This window comes from Narcine bancroftii, chromosome 8 (genome assembly GCF_036971445.1).
Source record: "Narcine bancroftii isolate sNarBan1 chromosome 8, sNarBan1.hap1, whole genome shotgun sequence".
In the NCBI taxonomy this organism is placed as follows: Eukaryota; Metazoa; Chordata; class Chondrichthyes; order Torpediniformes; family Narcinidae; genus Narcine; species Narcine bancroftii.
Genome location: NC_091476.1, coordinates 130,753,176 through 130,759,859, shown reverse-complemented (window position 1 = coordinate 130,759,859; position 6,684 = coordinate 130,753,176).

Here is a 6,684-nt window from a genome sequence, read left to right as displayed (position 1 = left end):
TTCCTTACCATCATCGATGAATTTTCCCATTTCCTCTTCGCCATACCTTTCCCAGATATGACCACAGATGCAATTATCAAGGCCCTCCGAAATATATTCATGCTCTTCTGGTACCCTGGCTTCATCCACAGTGATTGAGGGACATCATTCATGAATGATGAGCTGTGGCAGCGCCTGCTGGCCATGGGCATCGACATGAGCAGGGCCACCACCTACAATCCTATAGGTAATGGGCAAGTGGAAAGGGAGAACACCATGGTGTAGATGACCATCCTCCTGGCATTGAGGTCATGGAGTCTCCCTGTCTCCCAATGGCAAGAAGTCCTCCCAGATGCACTCCACTTCAGCTGGTCACTTTTATATATGGCCACCAACAACCCGCTTCATGAACGTATGTTTACTTTTCCTAGGAAGTCTGCATCAGGGACCACACTGCCCACTTGGTTTACCTCCCCAGGATCAGTCCTGGTTCAAAGCACGTCAGACTATCTAAGACTGGCCCGCTGGTCGAGATGGTGTGTCTTCTCTATGCAAACCACCTTCGTTTCTTTCCCTGACAGTCTCAGTCCAGGTCCTTGTTCCATCAGGGGCCTCTCCAACCATCACTGAGACCTCTATTGAAGGCACCCCCCACCAACCATAGGGGTCCTGGAACTTGCAGCTAACCACCTCCTACTCCTGGCCGCTGTTGTTGCCAACAATGTACTGGCACCATACTTCCCCACCCCTTGACAAACTGTTAACAGGTCAACCTCACAAACTGCTCAGGGTGCTATGGCAGTGCCCCAACCATTGCCGCGTCACTCGCTGCAGCAAAGGAGATGCCCTGATAGACTTAACCTGTAAAACGCATGTACAGTTGTTACACCCTCTTTTTCTCACCTTGCAGACTCTTCTTAAAAAGGAGGAATGAATGTGATAAACCACTATTATGTCATGATTGGCTGCTGTCGGCTGGACACACCTCCCGAGACTGATCCTACCTGTATCGGTTAAAACTTTGTGCTTTTGATTCTTAGTTAATTTTGTGCTTGTCTCTTTAAGAAAGACTATTGTTGTTAGTGTTACCATAGTGACCATGATATAATATGTTGTAATATCCACGGAGACTAAGAGTTTGGATCTCTTTGATGAACTATGAAGGGGATGTGAGCTTGAGATAATTTTCTTTGAATTTGTCTTATTTCTTCCTGTATATTTCTTTGGTTAAATATTGTTATATTTTTAAATACAGTATATGCTTTGTTTATTCATCATTATGAAAATTTTTATGCAAAGTTATGCAAAATGTTTATTTGTTTTATCAACAAATTAAACCTACATAAAGCTGCATCTACAAAGTTTGGTTTATTGGATTAAAGAGATAGTAATTTGGAATATCGTAGCCCATGTTTCATTGAAGATTACACATTTTGAAATTAGGACATATTAGAACGTGGGAAGTGTCGTCTACACTACCCATAGCCCCTTGCCTGCTCTCCCTTTCTCTTTGCTTCATTCAGGCAGTGAGGTTGATGGTTGCTCTAGTCTTTAGTTAATAAAAGCCTGATAGTTTCACAACTTCAGCCCTTTGTGATTATTCATGGTACATCAACTTGCTTTACACCTATGAATGTGTGGTTCAGTACAATAGCAATATTTAGAAATTTGCTGTTACTACGGTAGTGGGTTATTTAAAAGGGGGCAATAAGTCAACATACAGGAGGGAGACAGAAAACTTGTCTGAATGGTGCCCCGACAACAACCTTGTACTCAATGGCACCAAAACAAAGAAGCTGATTGTTGACTTCAGGAAGGGAAAGCCAAAAGTATACAATCCAGTGATCATTTAGGGATCAGAGGTGGAGAGGTTTAGCAAATTTAAGTTCTCATGGGTCACTAATTTGGAGGATCTTTCTTGGGCCCAACACACTAATAACATTGTGAAGATAGCACATCTGCACCTCTACTTCCTCAGGAGTTTGTTGAGGTTTGGTATGACATTGGAAACCCTGACAAATTTCTACATGTGCGATAGAAAGCATGCTGGCCAACTGCATTATAGTCTGGTATGGGGATACCAATACCTCTGAGCAGATAACCCTGCAAAATGTTGTGCAGGACACTACAGGCAAAACCCTCTGCACCATCTGTAGTGTGGATTGTGGAGGGTCATGTGGCCTCTCCATCTTGAACCTGGTTATAAGTTGCATCACCTGCCAATCAAGGTTGGACTCTGCCCACTCATTAGTGCACACCTGACCATTGGCCCCTTTAAATCAATTATTGATTATCTGGGCCAGATACCCCAGCATACTGCACTTTAAAAGTCTATCTCATGCAGCCTACCGGTTTCTTTGCTCCTTGGTCCGGACTACAATTGCTGCTCTATGTTAGGTTGCAATCTGTGGGCATCGCTGGAGGAGTCATTGGTAAGGTGTGCATTACACTGAGAGTGGGACCGTAGTATTGTGTGGGAATACTTAGCCACATCCATTGGTCCAGGGAATTGGGTGTGTGTGTTGAAGTCCCTGTCTTGTAAGAGTGTGCTAGTTACTGAATATTACTGCATGTGTGTTATAAAGAGAGAGTGAGTAGGCAGCCACTGGTATTGGAGAGTGGTGTATCTGATGTGATTGCCTGTATAGTATTAGTATCAAGTGTTGTTTGTGTATTCCCCATTACAATTTCCCCATGTGTTCAATAAAGATCATCCTTTGTTTGTTAGTTTGTGTTTGGACTTGCTTCTCTGCGAACCTACTGAACATGATTTAAATCTCATGAAACATCATCAAGACCATCCAATGGGAACGCTTCCATTGGGGAGCAGCAGCATTCATCGAGATCCACATCACCCAGCACATCCCTCTGTTCTCACTGGAAAGAGGTATGGATGCCACAAAACTCACATCACCAGGTTCTGGAACAGCTGCCACCCCTCCACCATCAGAATCCTCAACAACAAACTCATCTGAGACTCATTTAAGGACTCCTACATTTTCACTTTATTTTTTAAAATCCTCTCTATAGTGCACTGTCAGGTTGTTTACATTTCTTTATGTTTACATGTATACATATCTTCTTGAGGGCAGTTTTTTTTTGCTACCAATAAGTAGTAATCCTGCCTTGCCCACAAGAAAAATAATCTCAGGGTTGTATGTGATGTCATGTATGTATTCTGGTAATAAATCTGAACGATAAAATGAACTTTGATCTTCCTGAGTATGCTCCAGGATGGTTTTATTATGGCTATTGTGGACCATTGGGTAGGGCGAAGGTTTGAACATTGAAACAGCGGTCCATGTTATCCCTTAACATAAAAAGGAATCTGGTCTTTCAACAATCACTCTGTATAGGTTCATTTAGATAGATACCATTTGAAAAAAATCTCTTGTTCCAAAATGTTAACATTGTTTTAAATCGTATGACATTGGAATTGGAATCCAGGTGATGTTGGCACGAGATTTCTCCATGTTAATAAATAATGTACCAATTCTTAGTCAAACAGAAAGTGACTGAAAGTTCTCTTTGATCTAACAATACTCTTTGAGAGTAAAGATCTTTATTGTCCTTTTATTGTCTTAGTCTCTGCATTGGGAGCTTGGTTAGATTTGGTGCTTATCACAAATAAAATTCCTTCATCTTTAGTGAACTCTAAGTGAGTCTAACCCTTATCTTTTTTACTTATTTTGATCAAGTTGATTGTTTTGGCAAAATGGATTCCTGGCCTGAGAATAATCACGAAAGTGCTGAAAATAAATCAAACAAGTAGGTAGAAAAAAAACAGAATTAATTTGAAAAAAAAACATTGGAAATACCGTCATGCAATGAGAGAAGAGCTTTATGTTTCAAGTGGACAACCTTTTGCCAGTGTTTTACTACCAGACTCCAGCAGGGAGTATTAACCCACTTTCCTTTAACAGTCTCTTTCATTCTCTTTCTCTGTCTCCATTGATAGTATCCACCTTACTAATGATTTATTTCCAGAATTTCCTGTTTTTGTACTGAGGTAAAATGCTGCCGCCTAAGAACATAGCTTAGGTTAAAACAAAGACACAAAATTTTAAAGAAATATACTTCCCAGCTATTCATTATTTACTGAACTTTAAAATTGCCTTAGTGTATTCATGAATTTTGCATGGATGAATCTATAGTTTCTTGCTGATTTCTATGATGTTGTTTCTATGTACCAATTTAACAAATTCCAATATGTAATATCCTTCCAAAGGCACATCTTTGCTTTCAGGTGTTTGGTATTGTTGGTGGTGCAGTTCTGTGGTCAAGAGAGACACAGCGGTGGTGCAATCAAACTCATGGTATAGTTTTGCCTCTTTCTCTTCAAAGTACATATTGAGAATGTGTTAATGGTGAAACAATCAGAGGAAATGAATCCCCAGGAATCTTGCACTTCCAAAAACCAGAATTTCTTATCTGACAGGAGCCCAAAAATCCAACACAAATATTCAGAAATCTAAAGGATTCAATGCACAACCATTTCTGTTAAACAATATATTTTGCCCTTTGTGCATTGGTCTTTAGAACACTTTGATGCGGTATGACGTGTAGATAAATTTTAACATAATATGGCAGTTTTCGTAATGTAGAAATGTCCCATGTGGAATTACCTTTTATGAGAGCTTAATTCTGCAGCATCTATTGCTGTGTATCATTAATGCAATATGTTTCCTGAGAACCTTGATTAAGAATTGAAGGGACTGTATAAGTCCATGACTTTGTTATTTTGTCTGCCACAGTTTATTAGTGATTTAATGCATAAAATTGTAAAATTGGAAAAGTGGAGAGTATGTAGCAGGTCAATTTGTTCAAATGATTTCTTCAGAGAGAAACAATGAAAATTTAAGAATTAATAAAAGTAAGGTAGCATTCTGTGGAAAGATAATCTGTTCAAATTTTAGGTCAATAAAACTACATCAGACCTGATCAGACATTGATTTGAATTGTTAAATGTTCTCTCCACCAAATGCTGCCCGACTCGTTATCATTTTGTTTTTCCATTTCAGAACTTAAAGATGTTCAGGTGAGTTTTATTTTGCTTCAAGAAAATGTTGGTCTTGTTTTGAGCTGTTTAAACTCAAGAATTTAAGTTGTGAAACTGATCGGTGCAAACTGAAACTGAAACCTGAAAATGTGATAATAAAGTCCAAATATAGCTAATTTTCACAACAGTTTCTTCCTGCACAGAGAGGTAAGTAACAAGATGATTTAGCTGTTGTTGTTGGATCGTTTTTATTGTACCATGCAGGGCTGGATGGAGGTGCATAATTTATAAATACTTTCTCTCCATGGATGTTATTTTTAAAACAGTTGTGTATAATCTTTTCTGAGGAGATGGGACTGTTTCATGAAATGTGTATCAGCTTCTGACAATAAATTGTCCAAAATGGCAGGAGACTGAATGAAAAAAAGTTTTTTTCTGTTACTTCAAGCTGACAAGAATTGAATTTGTTAAATATTTTGTACATTTAATAAATACAGTATTAGAATAGGGGTAAGTAGGAATCAAGTTTGACACTGAGAAAACAGAAATATAAACCTGCTCTCATCTGAAATAATGTTATGTGAGTTTAAGTACAATTTAATATTGCTAGCACAGGAAATAAGAGAGACACTTATGTCTCATGTTTGTGTAATTACTTCCTTGACTTTAAAATTAGAATTCACTCATTGCGCAGAAATAATGTAAACTTTCTCTAAATTCATTTTTAGGGGTTCCCTTAAAAGCTTATGGACTCTGAAAAAAAATGTCCTTCTTGTGAATTGGTTCAGTAACCTGCCGATTCAAGCCATGTTTCTTTCATGTTCTTGATTAGCAATTGAAATGGTCATAATTTAGGTCTCTGGAAATGACAACCTTTCCCAAACCTGCTCCATGGGATATTTTTTCTTAGAATTGTTAAATACAGCATCTCTGCATTATTTATTTTCTCTGTAATTTATCCCCTTTCTATGAGAAGCCATCATTTATTATATCTTCCCCTCCCTCCTCTTTAGCATTCTGAAGGGACTTCCTTGTTTAATCTTCCATTTCTGCCAGATCCACTCCCCTTTTAGACTCAGTAATGAATTCACCATATTTCAAATCATGAATGCCTGTAATGTTAATTCAGCTTTTCTCTCTCTATAGGTGTTGTCTGACCTGTTGTGCATTTGCTTTTATTAAAACTCTATATAAACCGTGTCTGCCTGTCCCGCATCGGACTTGTCAGCCACAAACGAGCCTGCAGCTGACGTGGACTTTTTACCCCCTCCATAAATCTTCGTCCGCGAAGCCAAGCCAAAGAAAAAAATATAAATTGTTATTGAAATTTTGAAAGCATTTGACCTTGAAAGGGATAGAAATAAATCAAATGGAGCCATATTGAACTTTTGGCACGTGAATCAGCTTTAATTTAGAAATACAGCTTGGTAACAGGCCCTTCTGGCCCACAAGCCCATGCCACCCAAATACACCAATTAATCTACAACCTTCTACAATCCCCTTACATATTTGAAGGGTGAGAGGAACCCAGAGCAGCCAAGGGAAACCCACCAGACAAGGGGAGAAGATGCAAACACCTTAGAGATAGCAGCATATTCAAACTTAGTTTGCTGGTGCTGTAATAACATTGTGCCAACTACTATGTTAACTTATTCTCTGTACCAAAAAGGAAACAGAGAGCCTATTACCCAACCCACGCAATAATG